This window comes from Phacochoerus africanus, chromosome 14, assembly GCF_016906955.1.
Source record: "Phacochoerus africanus isolate WHEZ1 chromosome 14, ROS_Pafr_v1, whole genome shotgun sequence".
Taxonomy (NCBI): Eukaryota; Metazoa; Chordata; class Mammalia; order Artiodactyla; family Suidae; genus Phacochoerus; species Phacochoerus africanus.
The window spans coordinates 51,761,732-51,783,015 of NC_062557.1; the positions used below are offsets into that span (position 1 = coordinate 51,761,732).

General features: G+C 47.1%; 1 non-coding gene across 1 annotated transcript; it reads left to right on the forward strand.

The window, feature by feature from the left end:
- Nucleotides 1–2,707: 2,707 nt before the first annotated feature.
- Nucleotides 2,708–2,837, forward strand: LOC125115350 (small nucleolar RNA SNORA11). The gene has a single exon (XR_007132061.1). It is a non-coding gene; the product is annotated as a small nucleolar RNA SNORA11 (small nucleolar RNA).
- Nucleotides 2,838–21,284: the final 18,447 nt, after the last annotated feature.

The following is a 21,284-nucleotide window of genomic DNA, read 5'->3' on the forward strand; positions in this document are numbered from 1 at the left end:
GTAGAAGCATTTTATATAAATCTCACGAGAGAAAATTCGTGCTGCGCTATCTTCTTACATGATACCGAATAAGTCTCCCTCTCTTCTTTTAATTTAAAAGATTTGGGGAGCCAGACAGAGAATGACAGATAGTGCATGATATCATTTATAGGTGAAACCTAAAAAGCATGTTTAGGTGAACCTCATGGCGGGAGGTGAAGACGGTGGAGTAGGAAGATGTGGCGCTCACCTCCACCTCCACATGCACCAAAAATACATCCACAGGTAGACCAATTCCCACAGAAAGCCAGTTGGAAACTGGCAGAACTGCTATACAACCACAGCTGCAAGAAAGATCTCCATGAAACTGGGTAAGATGGCAAAAGAAAAAAGGCATCAGGTCACGACCTGTGCCCCTGGGAGGGATCCACAGTGAAGAGAAGGTCCACTCGGGTGGACCCTCAGCCTCAGCTGGTGGGGAGCAGGCTGAGTCACAGTCTGGGCATCCCTGTCCCGGGGTCCTGTACGGAGGAGACACGCACGCTCGCTCTCCTGCTGGGAAATCGCTGAGACAGACAGAAACCTAGGCGCTTCTCACCAGGAGCGCGCACATGCTGGCCTGCGTGTCAGGGTGGAGAGATCCTGGCACCTGCGGTGGTGGCTGCCCCACCGCCCTGCCCAATCCAAAGGGGCCAACACCCCCACCTCGCTCGCTTCACACCACAGGCTGGCCGAGACCTGGGCAAAGATGGGGTCTAGCTATGCAGAGACAGATGGGATGCCTGGCAGTGACCTGGACGGAAGAGCAGAGCCCATTGTGGGCACATGCATAGGGCAGTGGGTCTAGCTGGGCAGACGTATTGGCCTTGCACACAGGGCAGCACCACAAGAACGCACGGTGACTCAGTGATAAATCTTGGGCAGACAGGCCCCGGGCTGGAGTACTCTGAAGCTGGCTTCCTAACGAGAGCACCCCAGCTCTCCCCACTCCACAGCACAGCTTGGCCCTAGACTTGGGGAGGACAGGGCCTGGGAGAAGGCAGGCAGCCCAGACCTCATGCTGCAGCAAACCACGTCAATTCTTGTAGCCACAACACCCTGACCTCCGCCCCGGCCTGCTCCACACCCCATCCTTGCACCAGATCTGGGACAAACACAACAGGAAAAGAGACATAAGCTCGGGCTATTTCTGAGCACAACAAAAGCCGGCAGAGGTGGTGCATAGGTTCCCTGTGACCACACAGGCCTCAGCTGCTTCAGCCATCACCTCCTTGGGGACAGAGCTCAAGACAGACTCAAGGGCAGTGGATCCTGATCGAACCTGATCCTCAAGGCTTCTACTACAACAACTGAGGAGCAGACCCCACCCCAGACAGGATGGTGACAGCCACGGAGCAAAGAGGAAGCCCTGCCCCAGATCCAGCCGAACATCCAGACTCTAGAAATGACGAAGCCAACCATACTCTCTTACCAAGGGGATGGTGGCCAGAACATTCTGAGCAAAGACATGGTTGGCATCCATACCAAAAGCAGCTCTTGCACCAAAAACCATGGACTCACACAGTCTATACAGAGGCAGTCCAAATAAAAACACCCCTTCAAGACTAAAGTAGATAAATGGTTCTCCTAAATTCATAGAGATAGAAAAGGTTAAGCAAAATAAAAAGGCAGCAGTACCGCCAGTTAAAGGAACAATAGAAATCCCCTGAAACAACTAATAATGGGACAGACCTTGTCAGTCTACCTAATTCCAAGTGCAAAAAGGAGGTAGCAAAAATGCTAAAGGAACTAGGAAAGATTATCAACAGAGATGCAGATGACTGTGATAAGGAACCAGAAAGTAGAAAGGTGACCCAATCAAAAATAGACAATTCAGGGAGTTCCCATTGTGGTGCAGTGGAAATGAATCCAACTAGAACCATGAGGTTGTGGGTTCCATCCCTGGCCTTGCTCAGTGGGTTAAGGATCCGGCATCGCCATGAGCTGTGGTGTAGGCTACAGATGCGGCTCGGATCTGGCATGGCTGTGGCTGTGGTGTAGGCCAGCAGCTGTAGCTCTGATTGGACCCTTAGCCTGGGAACCTCCATATGCTGTGGGTGCAGGAAAGAAAAGAAAAGAAAGGGAAAGAAAATTTCCCCCCCCCTAAGGAAGGAAACAGATCCAGGTACAGGAAGCACAAAGGGTCCCAAACAAGATGAACCTGAACATATCCTGCACCAAGACATATCAGAATTAAAACTGCAGAATTAAGACACAAAGAGAAGATTCTAAAGGCATCAAGAGGAGTTCCCATTGTGGCTCAGTGGTTAACGAATCCGACTAGGAACCATGAGGTTGTGGGTTCCATCCCTGGCCTTGCTCAGTGGGTTAAGGATCCGGCATTGCCGTGAGCTGTGGTGTAGGTCGCAGATTCCGCTCAGATTCTGTGTTGCTGTGGCTGTGGCGTAGGCTTGGTAGCTACGGCTCCAATGACACCCCTAGCCTGGGAACCTCCACATGCTGCAGGTGCGGCCCTAGAAAAGGCAAAAAGACAAAAAAATAAAATAAAATAAAGGCATCAAGAGAAAAACCAAGAGTTGGTTACAAGAGAACCCCTGTAAGGCTATGGGCTAATTTCGTTTGCAGACCAGAAGAAAGCAGCATGATATATTCGAAGTCCTAAAAAAGAAAGATCTGCAACCTAGGATACTCTACCCAGAAAGATTATCATTTAGAAGAGAAGGACATTGGAGTGTGCTCAGAACAGGGGGCCTGAAGAAACGGCTTCTCTGTTTACAACAGACCCAACAGGAAATCTGAGTTCATATGACAAGAGGCACAAAACTTGTGGCTTTCCTGTGAACAAACACCCAACATGTGTCCCCCTGTACCTCCACATGGCTGCTGGGCAGGATCAGGGAACTAGAAGAAAAGCTGCAGCTTTTAGTGGGGAAATTTGCCACCAAGAGCCTCTCTGGGCCACAACAGGCCATGGGTGGGCCACGAGTGGTCTTACAGACACAAAGACTTCGAACCTCTCTCTCAAGGAGGAAAAAAACAAAGAAAAACGGGTTCCAACTCAAAGAATGTGCAACAGTAAGACTCACGTCATTAAAGTGAACCCTAAGGTGAACTGTGGGCTTTGGTGAAAATGATGTGTCCATGTAGCTCATTCTTGGTTTAAAAACAGAAAAAAAAGGACCACGCTGCCCAATGATGTTGATAATGGCTATGCCTGTGTAGGAAGGGGGTATATGGCGAATTGCTGTATCTGGCTGTCAATTTTGTTGTAAACCTAAAACTGCTTAAAAAAAAAAAAAAAAAAAGAAGAAGAAGAAGAACTAATGGAGTTCCTGTCATGGCTCAGAGGAAACAAATCCAACTAGGAACCAGGAGGTTGTGGGTTCGACCCCTGGCCTCGCTCAGTGGGTTAGGGATCCGGTGTTGCCGTGAGCTGTGGTGTAGGTCACAGACAAGGCTTGGATCCCGAGTTACTGTGGCTCTGGCGTAGGCTGGCAGCTACAGCTCTGATTAGACCCCTAGCCTTGGAACCTCAATATGCCGCGGGAGCAGCCCTAAAAGGACAAAAGACAAAAAAAAAACACCTAACACTCAGGGCAGACATTTTTGGCAAAACGTTAGTTTACTTATATATGTGTAGCCGTATTTTATATGCATGTGTGTTTGTTGGACTGTGATGTAATATGTATTTTTTAGATCAAAAATGCTTGCTGGCCATTGCAGTTAAGTTATATTGGCAAATAAAAGCATAAATTAAAACCTAAAAAAAAAAGAATAGAAGGAGAGATAAAGAATTTCCAGGGGGCGGCGGGGAGGAGGAGTTCCTCTTGTGGCTCAGTGGGTTAAGAACCCAACCTAGTATCTGTGAGGATGTGGGTTTGAACCCTGGCCTCGCTCAGTGAGTTGAGGATCTGGAGTTGCCACAAGTTGCGGCATAGGTCAAAAATGAGACTTGGATCCTGTGTTGCCGTGGTGGATGTGATGGCTGATTTGACCCCTAGCCTAGGAACTTCCATATGCCACAGGCACAGCTATGAAAAGGAAAAAAAAAATCCCCAGACAAGTAAAAATTAGAAGAATTCAGCAATACTAAAACTACACTAAAATAACTACTGAGGGGTCTTCCCTAAATAGAAAAGAAGCAGGAATCTATAGGAAAGGGGGGGGAAAAACCACACAAAAAAGGCAAATATATAAAAGGGCTGAAGATCCTTTAAATAAGCCAATACACAGATTAGAAGACAACAGAAAAAATATAAACACCATCACGTAATGACATTTAACTATAAAAGGAAAGGCATGAGGATGTAAAATGGGACATCGACATCACAAAATGTAGGGGAGGGTGAGTAAAAAATGCGCATCTTTTAGAATGTGTTCAAACTCACACAACCATCAGTTTAAAGCAAATAGATACAGTTTGGGCCAACATACTTGAACTCCACGGTAACCACAAATAAAAAACACAAAATAAGAAAGGGATTCAAGTGCACTACAAATGGAAATCATAACACTACAAAAGGAAAAACAAAAAGAAGAAATGAACTAGAAGAACTGTAAAAACAACTGGAAAACAAGAATTAAAATGGCAGTTAAGTTCACACCTATCAGTGACTCCTTTAAGGAGTTCCCGTTGCGATGTGTGTCCCGTTAAGAACCCAACTAGTACTCATGAGGATGCGGGTTTGATCCCTGGCCTCACTCAGTGGGTTAAGGATCCGGCATTGCTGTGAGCTGCAGTGTGGGTCACAGACATGGATCAGATCTGGCATTGCTGTGGCTGTGGTGCAGGCTGGCAGATGCAGCTCTGATTCGACCCCTAGGCCTGGGAACTTCCATGTGCTGCAGGTGCAGCCCTAAAAAATAAAAACAAATAAATAAATAAATAATACTACTTTAAATGTCAGTGGGCTGAATGCTTTTATCCAAAGATACAGAAGAGCAAAATGGATTAAAACCCAAGAACTGACAATATGCTGCCCACAAGAGACTCACTTCAGGGCAAAAGACATACAGACTGAAAGTGAGAAGACGGGGAAAGGTATTTCATGCAATGGAAACAACAAGAAAGTGAGGGGGCAGCAATACTCATATCACACAAAATAGACTTTAAAACTAAGGCCAAAAAGAAAGACAAAGAAAGTCATTATATAATGACAAAGGGATCAGTAAAGAAGAGGATATTACACTGACATACATGCACCCAAATACATAAAACAAATACTAACGGACATCACGGGAGAATCTGATAATAATACACTAATAGTAGGAGACTAACGACCCACTGACACCAATGGACAGATCATCCAGACAGAAAATCCTAAGGCGAAAGGCGTCCTAAAATAGACCACAGACCAGTTGGACTTAATTGATATCTACAGGACACTACACCCTCCCCCCCAAAACCCCAAAATACACATTCTTTTAAGGCACATATGCCCACACATCTATGGGCAATTAATCTTCAACAAAGGAATCAAGTGGGAGTTCCTGTCGTGGCGCAGTGGTTCACGAATCCGACTGGGAACCATGAGGTTGCAGGTTCGATCCCTGGCCTTGCTCAGTGGGTTAAGGATGTGGCGTTGCCGAGAGCTGTGGTGTAGGTTGCAGACGCGGCTCGGATCCCGCGTTGCTATGGCTGTGGTGTAGGCCGGTGGCTACAGCTCTGATTGGACCCCTAGCCTGGGAACCTCCATATGCCTCGGGAGCGGCCCTAGAAAGCAAAAAGAAAAACCAAAAAACCAAAAAAACAAAGGAGTCAAGCATATACAATGGGGAAGGCCAGTCTCTTCAGCAAGTGGTATTGGGAAAGTTGGAAGCCAGATGTAAATCAATGGAATTAACACACACTCTCATACCACAGACAAAAACAAACTCACAGTGGCGTAAAGGCTTATGTAAGATATGACAGCATTTACTGTGTTCCTGGTAGAGAACAGAGGAAAAACCTTCTCTGACATACCTCATACCGGGGTTTCCTGAGGTCAGTCTACCAAGGCAACAGAAACCACAGGAAAAAATAAACAAATGGGATCTAATCAAACGTATAAGCTTTTGCACAGCAAAGGAAACCATAAACAAAATGAAAAAGACAACCTATGGACTGGGAGAAAATATTAGTAAATGATGCAACAAGGGGGTTAATATCCGAAATACACAAACAGCTCATATAAGTCAGTAACAAAACAGAACAAAACAAAACAGGAGTTCCTATCGTGGCTCAGTAGTAATGAACCTGACAAGTATCCATGAGGACACAGGTTCAACCCCTGGCCTCACTCAGTGGCTTAAGGATCTGGTTTGCTGTGAACTATGGTGTAGGTCGCAGACTCGGCTCAGATCTGGTGTTGCTGTGGCTGTGGTGTAGGCTGGCAGCTGCAGCTCTGATTTGACCCCAAGCCTGGGAAACTCCATATGCTGTGGGTGTGGCCCTAAAAAGACCAAAGACAGGAGTTCCCATCGTGGCACAGCAAAAACAAATCCGACTAGAAACCACGAGGCTGTGGGTTCCATCCCTGGCCTCGCTCAGTGGGTCAAGGATCCAGCGTTGCCATGAGCTGTGATGTAGGTCACAGACACGCTTGGATTCTGCGTAGCTATGGTTGTGGCGTAGGCTGGCAGCTGGAGCTCTGATTCGACCCCTAGCCTAGGGGCCTCTATATGCCATGGGAGTGGCCCTAAAAAGCAAAAAAGAAGACAGACAAAAAAAAAGAAGAAGAAGACATACAGATGGCCAACAGGTACACAAAAAGATTCTCAGCATTGCTAATTATTAGAGAAATGCCAATTAAAACCACAATGAAGTGTCATCTCACAGTGGTCAGATTGGCTATCGACAAAAAACCTACAAATAATAAATGCTAGAAAGGGTGTGGAAAAAAGGGAGCCCTCTCATACTGTTGGTAGGAAGGTAAATTGGTGCAGCCACCATGGAAAACATTATGGAGTTAAAAGAACTAAAAATAGCAGTTCTCATTGTGGCTCAGTGGGTTAAGGACCCAATGCAGTCTCTGTGAGGAAATGGGTTCCATCCCTGGCCTCACTCAGTGGGTTAAGGACCCAGCATTGCTGCAAGCTACACTGTAGGTCGCAGATGCACCTCCGATCCAGTGTTGCCATGGCTGTGGCGTAGGCCTGCAGCTGCAGCTCCCATTCAACCCTTAGCCTCCAATTCGACCCATATGCCACAGGTGCAGCCATAAAAAGAAAAACAAAAACAAAAACTAAACTAAAAATAGAGCTACCATATGATCCAGCAATCCCACTCCTGGGTATACAGCCAGAAAAAAACAAAAACTCTAACTCAAAAAAATAGATGCACAGGTTTTCACCATTCTCTAATTTGTTGAATAAATATAGCACGGCTAGACTTTTTTCTGCATGACAAAATACTCCCTGTCCACTGCAGAAAAGGTAGGGAATTTGGATAAACAAAAAAGGAGAAAAAAATAATATAAAAATCATCCCAAATCCTCCCACCGAGACATGTGACCTTTTCTGCACATTTTCTTTTTTTCTGTGTAACCACAGAGGAGACCTACAGCGCTTGCTCCTCCTTCGGGAGGAATTTCCCCTCTTACCACCCCAGCTGCTCATGCTGCTGAGTTTATACCGTCAGCGCCACCCCTCAGGTCACTGGATGAGGCATCCTGCCTGTATTAGTCAGGGTTTAGTCAGGAAAGCAGACGCCACCCTGAGTTTTTCAAACCAAATAAAGGAAATGGGTTCCACAGGAAATGGAAAAGCTGAGAGGCCAAACACAGGATGGCGAGGCGACTGGAGGTTCACGAGGGTCAGGAGCAGCTGCTGCCCCAGGGCTGAAGGGACGGCGGGAGAAGGACGTTTTATCAGAACACAGAGGTTGGGACCAGCCAGAAGGAGCCAGAAGCAAGGAGAGGGATTTCCAGGGAGCTGGACCCATAGCGGGAAGGTCTGTTTTGGGGGGGGGGGGAGACAGGAGACTTCAGAGAAGAGAAGCAGTCGTAGTCAAGGACCTCACAGGAAGAGACAAAGAGGGGGAGGACCCCCTAGCCTTTCCCCTCTCCTATTCTCCAATCATCTGCCACTGTCTTCCTTTGGCCGAAGCTACCGAGAAGGTTCTGACCAGAGGAGGACAGGAGAGGGGACGGGAGTGAATGCACATAAGCAACTGGCCAGCAACTGTCTAAGAGCAACCGATCAGCTGGCTAGCCACGCGCCATCACCGATTCTTACCAAAAAGGTTCACGCGGACTCTAACCAAGAGGAAATAATCAGGAGTTCCTGTCGTGGCTCAGTGGGTTCAGAATCCAATATAGCGTCCCTGAAGATGTGGGTTCGACCCCTGGCCTCGCTCAGTGGGTTGAGGATCTGGCATTGCCACAAGCTCTGGCAGAGGCCACAGGTGCGGCTCAGACCAGGTGTTGCCATGACTGTGGTGTAGGTTGCAGACATGGCTTGGATTCTGCATGGCTGTGGCTGTGGCCGGCAGCTATAGTTCCGATTCAACCTCTAGCCTGGGAACCTCCATACGCCACAGGTTCAGCCCTAAAAAGATAAAAAAAAAAAAAAAAAAAGAAAGTGCCATGATGTCTTCAACTAACTGCACGCATTTATATAAAGCGCAATCAAGCAAAGTGGCAAGTGTTAAAATTGGTGACTACGGGAGGAGTCTACAGGCATTTGGTCTATTATTCAGGCAACTATCCTGAAAGTGTAACATTTTTCAAACTAAAAACTTGAGGGAAAAAATAGGCTTTGACCACTGGCGTGAGGTGAAAAGATGAACTGAACCAACTAGTTCTTAGGCATTTGAACCTAAAAATACAAAAGAGAACTTACCGGTTAGCAATAAATTTGGAGCTAACAGAAAAACACGAGTGGAGTTACGGCAAAGAGCAAACTAAAATTATGCGCGAGTCAAAATTATGCGGTAGGAGAAAAGCTATGGCAAATTGCAAAAATAGCTGCCAAGTAATCTTTCCACTTCTCCCATTAAGAGGGGAAGTCTGTTTCTCCTCCCTGTCATCTGAATTCGCTTTGGTCAACAAAATCCAGCGGAAGTGACACAGTGCCAGCTCTGGACCTGGGGCTTAAGGGACCTGACAGCTTCGGCTAGAGTTCTCCTCAAGCACTGAGTCACCAGGAAAAATAGCCCCCCCGCAGAGATTGGTCCAGCTGACCCCTCGCTGGTCTAGACGCTGTAGCTGAGAAGCTGCACACATGAGTGAAGCCATCAACGTCACCCAGCCCCAGTCAGGCTGACCCAGCCAACACTCGATGGAGCGGGACTGAGCCGTCCCCGCCGATCCCTTCCCAAATCACAGCATCGCGAGCCAATAAATAAAAGGCGATTGTTGCTTTAAGCCAAAGAATTTGGGGGAGGTTCACCGTAGAGCCAATAGAGAGCAGAGGAGACAGACAGGGCCGCAGAGATGCCTGTAGGGAAAGTGAAAAACTTCCTGGGTTTGATCCTTCCAGTTCATTCCACACGTAGACGCAAAACAATCCCCACCCCTTTCTCGAGTTAAATCAAGCAGGTCTCTGTTCCCGGCAGCAGAGCCGGACACAAACGGTCCCTCCCGCCCTTTCTCTGTGCAGGTGTTTTCCTTTTTCAAAGACTCTGGATGAACATCTCTTCGTTCTGCTGGTGCCCGTTCATCTCCTTATTTATTGAGTGATAGCACCTGCTGTTTACAATGGGTCGTTGTGAAATGCAACACATAAATAGGAGAGGGGGTAAACTAATTGGTGCCACTTCAATAACAGCGCAAGCTACCAACCACCCAGTGTGAGATATAAAACATTTCCAGTCTTTTCAAAGCCTCTGTTTACGCCTCAGTTGCAGTCTTTACCCTCAGCGCTAACCGCTGGGATGGTTATTGCGTTGGTCATTCCCATTTTTCCTTTCCATTTCCGCCTAATTTGCACCCCTAAATATTAGTTTTGAAAACCTGAGTAGCAAGTGCCAGTCAAGGAGGGCGAGGAAGAGGTGATCCCGCCACTGTTGAAGGAGAAGAGAAGCTGAACCGACTCTGGGCCACTGTCTGGCTTCAGCTTCCCAGAGCCTTTACAAGAGCCTTAATGGGAAAATCATTGAGTAAGACGATGAGTAACCCCAGGCATCGGGCTCAGCAGTTGAGACATGTGGCAGCACCGCAGCACGGGCCAGGGTTTAGGTGTCTGGCTGGGATACAGTCAGAGGGAGGGGCTCTTCTGTGTTTTCTGTTCACATGACTTGTGCTCCAACTCCTAAAAGAAGTCAGGAGTTCCCGTCGTGGCTCAGTGGTTAACGAATCCAACTAGCAACCAGGAGGTGACGGGTTCGATCCCTGGCCCTGCTCCGTGGGTTAAGGATCCAGCGTTGCCGTGAGCTGTGGTGTAGATCACAGATGTGGCTCGGATCCCATGTGGCTGTGGTTCTGGCATAGGCTGGCGGCTACAGCTCCAATTTGACCTCTAGCCTGGGAACCTCCATATGCCGGGGGAGCGGCCCTAGAAAAGGCAAAAAGACAAAAAAAAAAAAGTCAAAGCAGAGCATTTGTAGACAAACATCCACAGCAGATCATGCACGAGTAATCGGCATGTTGGGGAAGTTCAGAGAAAAACTGGGGCCTGTCTCTCTGAACACCCTGTCCTTGATTTAAAAGTCCACCTGATGGCACAGGGGCAGAGGGGGGCAGCTGCCCTCCATTTGTCTCTCTCTCTGGGGTCACGCTGCTTCAATCCGCAATGGTTTCCTTCTGCAACTAGCGCGCAGCCGTCATCCTGGAACCCCCAACACCCTCACCTCAAGGATTCCCCTCTCCTTTCTCCTGCATCAGATCCCTACCTGTTGTGTCCCACACTTTCCTCTTGGTTTATTCTCTCGTTAAAAAACACAGGGATGTTGTGAGAAAATCCAGGGAGAATGTGAGAAAAAGAACGTATATACATGTACAACTGGCTCACGTTACTGTACAGTAGAAATGCACAGAACATTGTAACTCAACTATTTAAAAAAACAACACAGCTGCTGAGAGTGTGCACTGTTGCTCAGTGGGTTAAAAACACAACTCCATTGTCCATGAAGATGCGGGTTCAATCCCTGGCCTTACTCAGTGGGTTAAGGATCTGGCTTTGCCACAAGCTGCAGCATAGGTCTCAGATGCAGCTCAGATCTTGCGTTGCTGTGGCTGTGGTGTAGGCTGGCAGCTGTAACTCCAATTCCACCCCTAGCTTGGGAACCTCCATATACATAGGGTGCAGCCATTTAAAAAGAAAAAAAAAAAAATAGCCTCTGGGAGTTTCCACTGTGGCACAGTGGGTTAGGAATCCTACTGCAGCAGCTCAAGACAATGTGGAGGCATGGGTTCCATCCCCTGCCTGGTACAGTGCATTAAAGGATCCGGCAATGCCACAGCTACAGCTCAAATTCAGTCAATCAGTGGCCCAGGAACTTCCATATGCTGCAGGTGCAGCCATAGGAAAGAAAAAATCCCCCCCACACACACAGTCTCCAGAGTCCCCTGGCTGTGCAGGGGGTTAAAGATCCAGCATTGCCACGGCTGTGGCTCAGGTCACTGCCATGGCATGGGTTTGATCCCTGGCTGGGGAACTTCTGCATGCTGCAGGCATGACCAAAAAAAAAAAAACAAGAAACAAAACAAAACACAGCCTCCAGTAGCTTCTTCAGAAAGGCCGCATGGGAGGGAAATGCTCGGAGAGCTTGCGTATCTGAGAATGTCTTTATTTACCCTCACATTTGATTGATAATTTAGCCGGCTGGCAGGTTCTAGGTTGGAAATCCTCTGCTTCAGATTTTTTTTTTTAATTCACCATTTTATTTTATTTTTGTCTTTTGTCTTTTCAGGATCCCACCCATGGCATATGGAGGTTTCCAGGCTAGGGGTCAAATCGGAGCTACAGCTGCCAACCTACACCACAGCCACAGCAACTCGGGATCCGAGCCACGTCTTTGACCTACACCACAGCTCATGGCAACGCCGAATCCTTCACCCACTGAGCGAGGCCAAGGATCAAACCTGCAACCTCATGATTCCTAGTCGGATTCGCTTCTGCTGCGCCAAGACAAGAACTCCTGCTTCAGAATTTTGAAGGCACTGCTCTGTTGCCTTCTTGCTTCCAGTGTTATTCACTGAAGAAGGCAAAGCCAAATCTGGGTCCCAGTCTCCATCTCTGCCTCCTTTTCTCTCTTAAAGCTTTGCAAATCTCTGTGCCCCAGCGTTCTGAAATATCCTGATAATGTGTCTTGGTGGGTCTCTTCTTGTCTTTTTTTCTGGGCATTTGAAGGACCCCCTCAATCCAGAAATGCATGTCCTTGGCTCTGGTCAATTTTTTTGTACTGTTTTATTGGTGTTCTCTGTTATTGTCTGGACCTCCTATTATTCAGATATTGAACCTCCCAGGCTTATTCTCCAGATCTCATCTTTTCTCCCCCATATGCCACCTCTGTATCGTCTTCAGGATTTCCTCGAGTTTATCTTCCAATTCTTGTATCACATTTTTCAGGTCTACTATCCTGCTTGAACTTTTAAGGGCTCTTTTGTATTCTCTTAATATTTAAAATTATATCACCCTGTTCTTATGACACGAGTGTAATATATTCTCTCACCTTTATGACTATATCAGTGATAGACATTTCAAGTATTTATATCCCTGTATCCTGTGTGGTTGGTTGTTTTGTTCTCGGTTCTATCTCCAAGGTCAGATGCGGCATCTGATTCTTTTTTGGGAAACTCCCTCTGCCCACATTTTCAATCCATACAAGTGAACTCACCAATTGTTTGATTCCTGTCTTGTGCATAATACACTTAACCTGCCTGGGCTTTAGTTTATTCGTCTGTTAAATGAGGATGATGACAGAACCTATTTCATTGGAGCTGTCAAGAAGACGAAGAGAACAATACAGAAAGAACACTGATTTTGTACCCTTTACAGGTTTGGGGAGACGGAATTGCCCAAGGTTACACAATCACAGAATTCAGAATCAGATTCACTACTTGACACATAATTAGTCTTCATTAAATTTTAACCATCTAAACTACATAATTTAGCTGGGATCCACACCACCTCTCAGCTGAAGAGGACATGATCAAGCCTGGTCAAAGAGATTCAGCACTGGGATTTTTGCTGGAATGAGTCCCAAGGAAAGACTCTGTTTTGGTTAGGTTGTTATTAAATTGGTAACACACAATCCCAGAACTGCTCCTGGCCCTCTGTGATGGTTCATTTTGTGTCGACGGGACCAGACGACAGGATGTCTAGAGAGCTGGTTTAGGCTTATCTCTGGGTAGTCTGGGAAGGTGTTTCTAGAAAAGACCGGCATTTGAATTAGTGAACCTAGTAAGGCAAACAGCCGTCCCCAGGGTGCATGGGCTTTATCTGATCCATTGAGGACGGAATTGAACAAACAGGTACCAAAAGGTTGAAGTCGCTTTCTGCCTGACTATGGAAACTTCTGTCTCCAACACTCCTAGTTCTCGAGCCTTCAGACTCAGACTAGAATCTACACCATCAGCTCTCCCTGGCCTCCCGCTTACAGATGGCAGATCATGGGACATCTCAGCCTCCATGATTCTTTTTTTTTCTTGTCTTTTTGTCTCTTCTAGGGCCACTCCCACGGTATATGGAGGTTCCCAGGCTAGCAGTCTAATCAGAGCTGTAGCCACCGGCCTACACCACAGCCACAGCAACTCGGGATCTGAACCGCATCTGCAACCTATGCCACAGCTCATGGCAACGCCGGATCCTTAACCCACTGAGCAAGGCCAGGGATTGAACCCGCAACCTTGTGGTTCCTAGTCGGATTCGTTAACCACTGTGCCACGACGGGAACTCCTCAGCCTCCATAATTCTATGAGCCAATACCTTAGAATAAACATCTTCCTAGTATTTATAATTTATATATAATTTATAATAATAGATAAGTTTTCTAATGGATACAGACAGAAGTGGGGAGCATGAAGGAATGGGTACTAAGGCTGTAGGATCATAGTGAAAGGAAGGTGGATCGGGCCAAACTTATCGATCGGGGATCAGTACACGGAGATTCTGTATTTACTTTGCTGCTTGGGAAGTTAGAAAGGGCTCTGACGATTTGATTGGTTGGCTGAAACATGGTCCAAAAGGCGACCCATAGTGACCCAACGGGAAATGCTGAACCTGCCCTGATTTCAGCGGGAGGGAAGGAGTCAAACGATCCGGGAGACTGGAAAGTCACAGCGGATTTGTCACTGACGATCTAGACGCCCACGCTATGAGGGCCTGGAAGACACACCTTTCCCCAGCGCTGCCGCGAGAAGTCAAGCCGGGAGGGGAGGCCCAGGTGCCGGCAGAGCTCTGCGACTGCTCCTCTCTGAGGGCCAGACCTCGCAGTGGGCACTGCAGCCACTGAACTGGGCAGCCTTAATACTATGGAGGCCACTGGGTCCCAGGATGGCGGAGGCCAAGGGGCGACCCTCAGCCACCCGTGGGCAAGACGGGCTTGGTTACCATGAGAGAGAGCAGAGTATTCATCAGAATGGCCTGACCCTTCCCAGACCTGTGGTGTTGGCTAGGTGATCACGGTGTTTCAGCAGTGATGCAGTTAGGGAGCCTACCGGATTCTACTTAATTTGTACAAGCAGAAAAGTTCGAGGTCACGTGAACAAAACGCTAACTGCAATAGTAAAAACAGAGAGTCATGGTCCACAATCAATTCCCTGACTTGAGACAGGTTATAGACCCAGAACCCTTTGGTTTGGGTTTTGGGTTTTTGGTTGTTGTTTTTTTTTTTTTTAATATAGCTGCACCCGAGGCATATGGAAGTTTCCGGGCTAGGGATCAAATCAGAGCTGCAGCTGCAGGTCTACGCCACAGCCACAGCCGTACCAGATCCAAGCTGCATCTGTGACCTACACCACAGCTCACAGCAATGCCAGATCCTTAACCCAGTGGGCGAGGCCAGGGATCAAACCTGCAACCTCATAGACACTGGGTCAGGTTCTTAACCCCCTGAGCCACAACAGGAACTCTGGACCCAGGACCCGTTGATTGAAGGGCAGGTCGGTCCCCCTGAGGAAGGACCCTGGTATGCTACCCAAAATTTATGCCATTAATCTTTCTCCCAGCTTTCCCCCAGAGGAATCTACAGCCTTTACCAGAGCAACTGTATTGGCAAGAAAAGATAATCAGACCTGTCAGGGACTGCTGGCTCTGAAGTGACCTAAGTCCAGGAGACCCAAAACGCACTGTGATGCCCCCAGTTGGAGTAGAACCTGACAGAATTCAGGCGATCAATGGCATTTTAGCTCAGGTCCCTCTCCCCGAGGGTCCAGTGGGTCCTCGAACCCATCTTAAAGTTAGTTCCCCAGTTCCAGAATGCATACTTGGGATAAGCAGACTCAGCCGCTGGCAGAATCCCTATATGGGTTCCCAGACCTGTGGTGTGAGGGCTCTCAGGGTGGGAAAGGCCAAGTGGAAGCCACTAGAGCCGCCTCTACGTAGGAAACTAGTAAACCAAAAGCAAAACTGCATTCCCGGAGGTGTTGCCGAGATTAGGGCCACCACCAAGGACATCAGGGATAAAGGGGTGTTGATTCCCATCACATTCCTTTTTGAGGTGCCTGATCGGGCCTGTGCAGAAGACGACAGGTGGGTCCTGGAAAGTAACAGCGGATTGTCATATGCTTAACCAGGTGGCGGCTGCAATGGCAGCCACTGTACCAGATGCGGTTTCGTTGCCTGAGCAAAGTAACACGTCTCCTGGCACTTCATACACAGCTACTGATCTAGCAAATGCCTTTTTTCTCCACCCCATTAGGGGTGGCAGTGTTTAGTTTCAGCTGGCAAAGCCAGCAACAGACTTTTGCTGGCCTACCCTCAGCAACATACCAAGTCTCTAGCCCTATGTCCTAATTTAGTTCACAGTGTCCTGATCACCTTTCCCTCCACCAAGACATCCCTCTGGTCCACTGCCTTGACGACACTATTCTAATGCGGACCCACGGAGTAAAAAAGCAGCAACTACTCTAGACTCAGTCACAGAGCCAGCTACACGGAGATACCTGGCGGGGCTGGAGCAAGGTTCTCCGGGAGGCCGTATAGGCTCCAAATGAGTGTCTAATTAACATATGGTCCTGCTCCTCCCAAAGCCAGGATTCATGGGTGCAGGAGTCGGGGTGAAAATGGGAGTGGCACCACTCGCTCTGACCCCTGGTGACCCACTAGCAAAGTTTTGGCTTCCTGTTCCCATGACCTAGACCTAGGGGTCGTTAGTTCCAGAAGGAGGAATGCTTCCACCAAGAGAGACAGCCGTGATTCCATCAAGCTGGATGCTAACGATGACCCCCTGGCCACTCAGGGCGTCTCCTGCTTCTGAATCAACAGGCCAAGAGTCGCTGTGCTGGCTGGGGCGACTGCTCCTGAGGCAACTGGAGCACTTCTCCACCACGGAGGTCAAGAGGAGTGTGCGTGCAACCCGGGAGACCCTCAGGCGTCTCTTAGGGTTACTGTGACCTGCAATCAGGGCCCAAGGACAACTACAACAATGGCCCAGACCCTTCAGGAACGCGGGTTTGGTCACCCTACCAAGTGAAGCAAGAGGACCCGCTGAGGTAGGAGAAGAATACAACATGCCTAGTGAAGAATACAGCATGGGTAGTAGAAGAAGGTAGTTATAAACACCAGCCACATGGTCAGTTAGAGAAAGGAGGGGTATAACTGTCACGGAGCTCTCCTCCCTATTTTGTCATGAATGCGTGTGTATCCTTGTTTTCCTTCCTGTCTGATTTCCTTATCACGCAACCTAAGATGTGCTGACCTTACCTCACAGCGTTTCCGTTTGGAGAGTTTCACAGCACAGCGTTCAGGTGAGAGGCCAACCAGAAGAGTCAACAGCGCTCAAGGACTTGACTTCCTCTTCCGGGGGAAGGGGTGAGCGCGCGTTCTCAGTTGCATGCAGGACGGCTGTATTGTGTCAGGACGGGTTAAGCCTTTGCTATTCTTTACCTGGAAATGAGTATGGTTTAAGGAGATACGAATGAGTGTCCAAGTGGCCAGCGGGGGGCGGGCGGGGGGGTGGACTTGTGATGGTTAATCTTACGCGTCAACTTGACTGGGCCACAGGGTGCCCAGATACCTGGCTAAAAATTACTTCTGGGTGCGCCCGGGAGCTGTTCTAGAAGAGATTACCGTTTGAATCAGTGGGCTGGGGGAGGCAGAGGCTCTCCCCAGGGAACAGAAAGGTGGGGGAAGGGTGAGTTCACTCTCTGCTTGACTGAGTAACTTGGGACTCTCTGGCCTTTGAACTATATACATCGGCTTTCCTGGGTCCCTGTGGCTCTGTTTATCTGGGGAACACTGACTACCACCCCCTCTTTAGCAACATTTGTGGAGAGTTTACCTGGAGGTACAACCAACACAACATAAGAATTAAGAGCTGGAAGCAGATTAAGGAGATGGTCCACCAGTGCCTGGGTCCAGCGCACCTGAGGCGTCATGGGCGCTGCCTTTCTAGTGCTACAAATCAATACACTCCTTTTCTTTCTCTTTTCTTTTCTTTTTTTTTTGCCTTTTCTAGGGCCACACCTGCGGCATACGGAGCTTCCTAGGCTAGGGGTCTAATCAGAGCTGTAGCCGCCGGCCTACACCACAGCTCACGGCAACACCAGATCCTTAACCCACTGAGCAAGGTCAGGGATCGAACCCTCAACCTCATGGTTCCTAGTGGGATTCATTAACCACTGAACCACAACAGGAACTCCTCCTTTTCTTTCTCTTCAGCCACTTTTAGTTGACTTTTTATCACTGCACAGACAAACTGCAATACAAAAAAAACCTGAGAACATACTGTTTTGAACCTAGGTATTTCACTTAATGTATCATTATATTTCCACGTTACTAAAAATCATTCTCCAACACTATTTTGTTTTGATATTATAATTTATCAAGACCAAATTAGTGACCAGATAAACTGCTGTTAATTTTATTAATATTAATAATTTAATTGTTATTAATTTATTATAACAATTTATTGTCAAATTTCTTCTATTATTTTAAAATATTGTGTTATCATAGAATTATATGATTTTATTATTATTATTTTGTTGTGATAGGTAACAGTGCAATGAACATCCTCATAGCTACATGTGCACATCACGAGTGTTCCCTGAAAATAAATATTAGTGAACAGGTAAAGGGTTATTATTTTATGATTATAACACATTTATAATTATACAAATTTATTATTATATTATTTCAAAATACTAAAATATACAAAACAGTTGTTACTAATTTATTGTTATTAGCATTATTGTTATTGATTTTTATTATAGCAATTTTATGATTATATAATTATGTTAGTTTAAAATATATAATAAAATTGTGTAATTTATTTTATTATTATAAGTTTGTTATTATATATAATGTTGACATTACTACCCTCACAGCAAAGTGTGCACATCACGATGGTTTCCTGAAAATAAATTCCGAGAACTGGAACTTCTGGGTCAAAAGTCAGGAGGGATATTAAACCTTTTGCTACATACAGTTAAAGTGACCCCTTGAAATGGGATGCCAATTTACTCTCATACCCAAAGCACATGGGAGGGCCTAATTCCCCCTATGCCCACAATGGATAGCATCTTTCTTAAAATCCTGCCAAGTTTATCACATACACACAAAGTGGTATCTCATTTTACTCTGCATTTCTTCTTCTTTCTGTTTTTTTTTTTTTTTTTTTGGCCTCACCCACAGCATGTGGAAGTTCCCAGGCCAGGGATCAAACCCACGCCACAGTGGCAGCTTGCCCCCACAGCGGTGGCAACCCTGGCTCCTTAACCTGCTGCTCCACACAGGAACTTCCTACAGTCTTTACTGAGTGGCCTCCCTTGTACAGACTGTTCATTACTGTCCTAGATTCGGTTTGTTAGCATTTAGGAATCCTGCATCTACATTCTGAAACTGGCTCTTCCGGTATGCTATTTTCTCAGGATTATCAGGCTTTATTCTAGCTTCCTAAAATAAGAAATACAGGACTTTGAAGATGGGCACATCTGAGGTGGAGTCTGCGTTCCTTGACCAGATGTGTAACTTTGGGCAATTTAATCTTCCCCACCCTGAAGGGGTGCCCATTAGGGAAGAAGCCAATTAAACCTCAGAGGACCTGGAAAGGCTCAGTCCTTGGAGGTTCAAGGTACCACCAAAACTGGAGGTGAAACAGGAGGCTGAAATGAGAAGGGGCTTGGACGGGTTTCTTGAGGGACCAGCCCATCCCACCCCATCGTATTCCCCACCTGCAGGCTGGCACCCTTCCTCACTGCAAGAGACAGGAGGTTTACATTATGAAGAAGTGACGCTCCAGACTCGGGGTGACCAGGGAGAGGAGGTGGGGGGGGGGTGATGAGCTATGCCGCTGAACACAGAGAGGTTAAGCAAAACAACACTGAATGCTCAAGACCCCAGCTCTTGGCAACCAGCTCCTAGATTTGCAAGCAGCTCCTACTACAGAGCAGGAGATGGGCCGGCCTCCTCTGCACAAACTCCTCCAGAGAGAAGTTCTCCTCGTTCTAACGCTTGGGGGTACAGTCAATAACACGACCCTTTCACCTACCAGGCTCCCCGTGCGGGGCCCGTGTATCCACAAACTGCTCACGTGCGAGGGGCTTCCAGCACTGCACTGCCGTACATCTGTGTGAAGACACAGCCTAGGAATACGAGCCATCCGAAGAGAACCCCTAAAATGAGAGACAGCAGGTTGTTTTTATTTTTATTATAACTTTTTATCACATATATTCTATACAATTATGTAACAAATTTATTATAACTTACTTTTAACTTTCCTATAATTTATATTATGACACTATAACAAAAAGAGATACAAGGGTTAACTGAAATAATTTGAGGGGAGAGGAGAAAATAAGCCCTCTTAAATACTTTTTTTTTTTTTTGGCCATACCTGCATGTAGAAGTTCCCGGGCCAAGGATCAAACCTGAGCAGCGACCTGAGCCGCTGCAATGACCATGCTGGATCCTCAACCCACTGCACAGGGAACTCCCTAAGATAAGCTTCTGGACAGAGGTGAACACCTGCACCCTTCTAATGTTTCTTTGATGAGGAGGAAGCTTAATCCACGTAAGGGTCCAGGTCTCGGGGGTGATGAAATAACCTATCTCCTTGGTAATCATGGGACGAATAAAAGGGAACATATGACTTGGCTCCTCCATGTTTTTTCTTCTTTTTGGGGTCACACCCACGGCAAATGCATGTTCCCAGCTAGGGGTTGAACTGGAGCTGCAGTTGCCGGCCTACACCACAGCAACGCCAGATCCAAGCCACATCTGCAACCTATGCCACAGGTGGCGGCAATGCCAGATCCTTAACCCACTAAGCTAGGCCAGGGATATGACCTTCGTCCTCATGGATACTAGTCAGGTTCTTAACCCACTGAGCCACAATGGGAACTCCCATTTTTTTTCTTCTTGGGAGCCAGTGGGACTACAAAGATCATGAGTTCACACTTACTGCCTTCCAAGCTTCCAGTTGTACAGAGAGGGGTGGGGAGGCTCGGTTTAGGAGTGTGTTCTGAGTACTACTGCTTTCTAACAAGTTACCCCAAGGGAACTATACTCAGTATCTTAAAATAATCTGTAATGGAAGAAAATCCGAAAAAGAATATACATATATTCTGGGAGTTACCATTGCAGCTCAGTGGTAATGAACCCAACTAGTATCCATGAGGACTCAGGTTCGATCCCTGGCCCTGCTCATCAGGTTAAGGATACGGCATTGCCATGAGCTATGGTGTAGGTCGCAGATGCACCTCGGATCTGGTATGGCTGTGGCTGTAGTGTAAACCAGCAGCTACAGCTCCAATTCGACCCCTATCCTGGGAACTTCCATATGCTGAGGGTATGGCCCTAAAAAGACCAGAACAAAACAAAAAAGAATATAGATATATTCTGCATATACTGAATCACTTTGCTGTATGCTAGAAATTAACATACCATCGTAAACTAACTATACTTCAATTAAAAAAATAAAAAATATACAAAACAACCCAAAACACAAAGGCTTAAAACAAACATTTTATTTTGCTTTCAGATTCTATGGGTCAGAAACCCAGAAGGGGCCCCCCAAAATGGCCTGCCTCTGCTGCATGACCTCTGGGGCCTTGGCTGGGAAGGCTCCAGGGCTGGAAGGCTGCTAAAGGCTGGATTCACTTGGAGGTCCCTTCACTCCTGAGTTTGCTGTTGACTGTTTTGCCGACACCTCCCCTGGGGCTAATGACCATAGCATTTCCATGTGGCCCCTCCCCTTGACCTGGCCTCAGACTTCTTACCTTGCA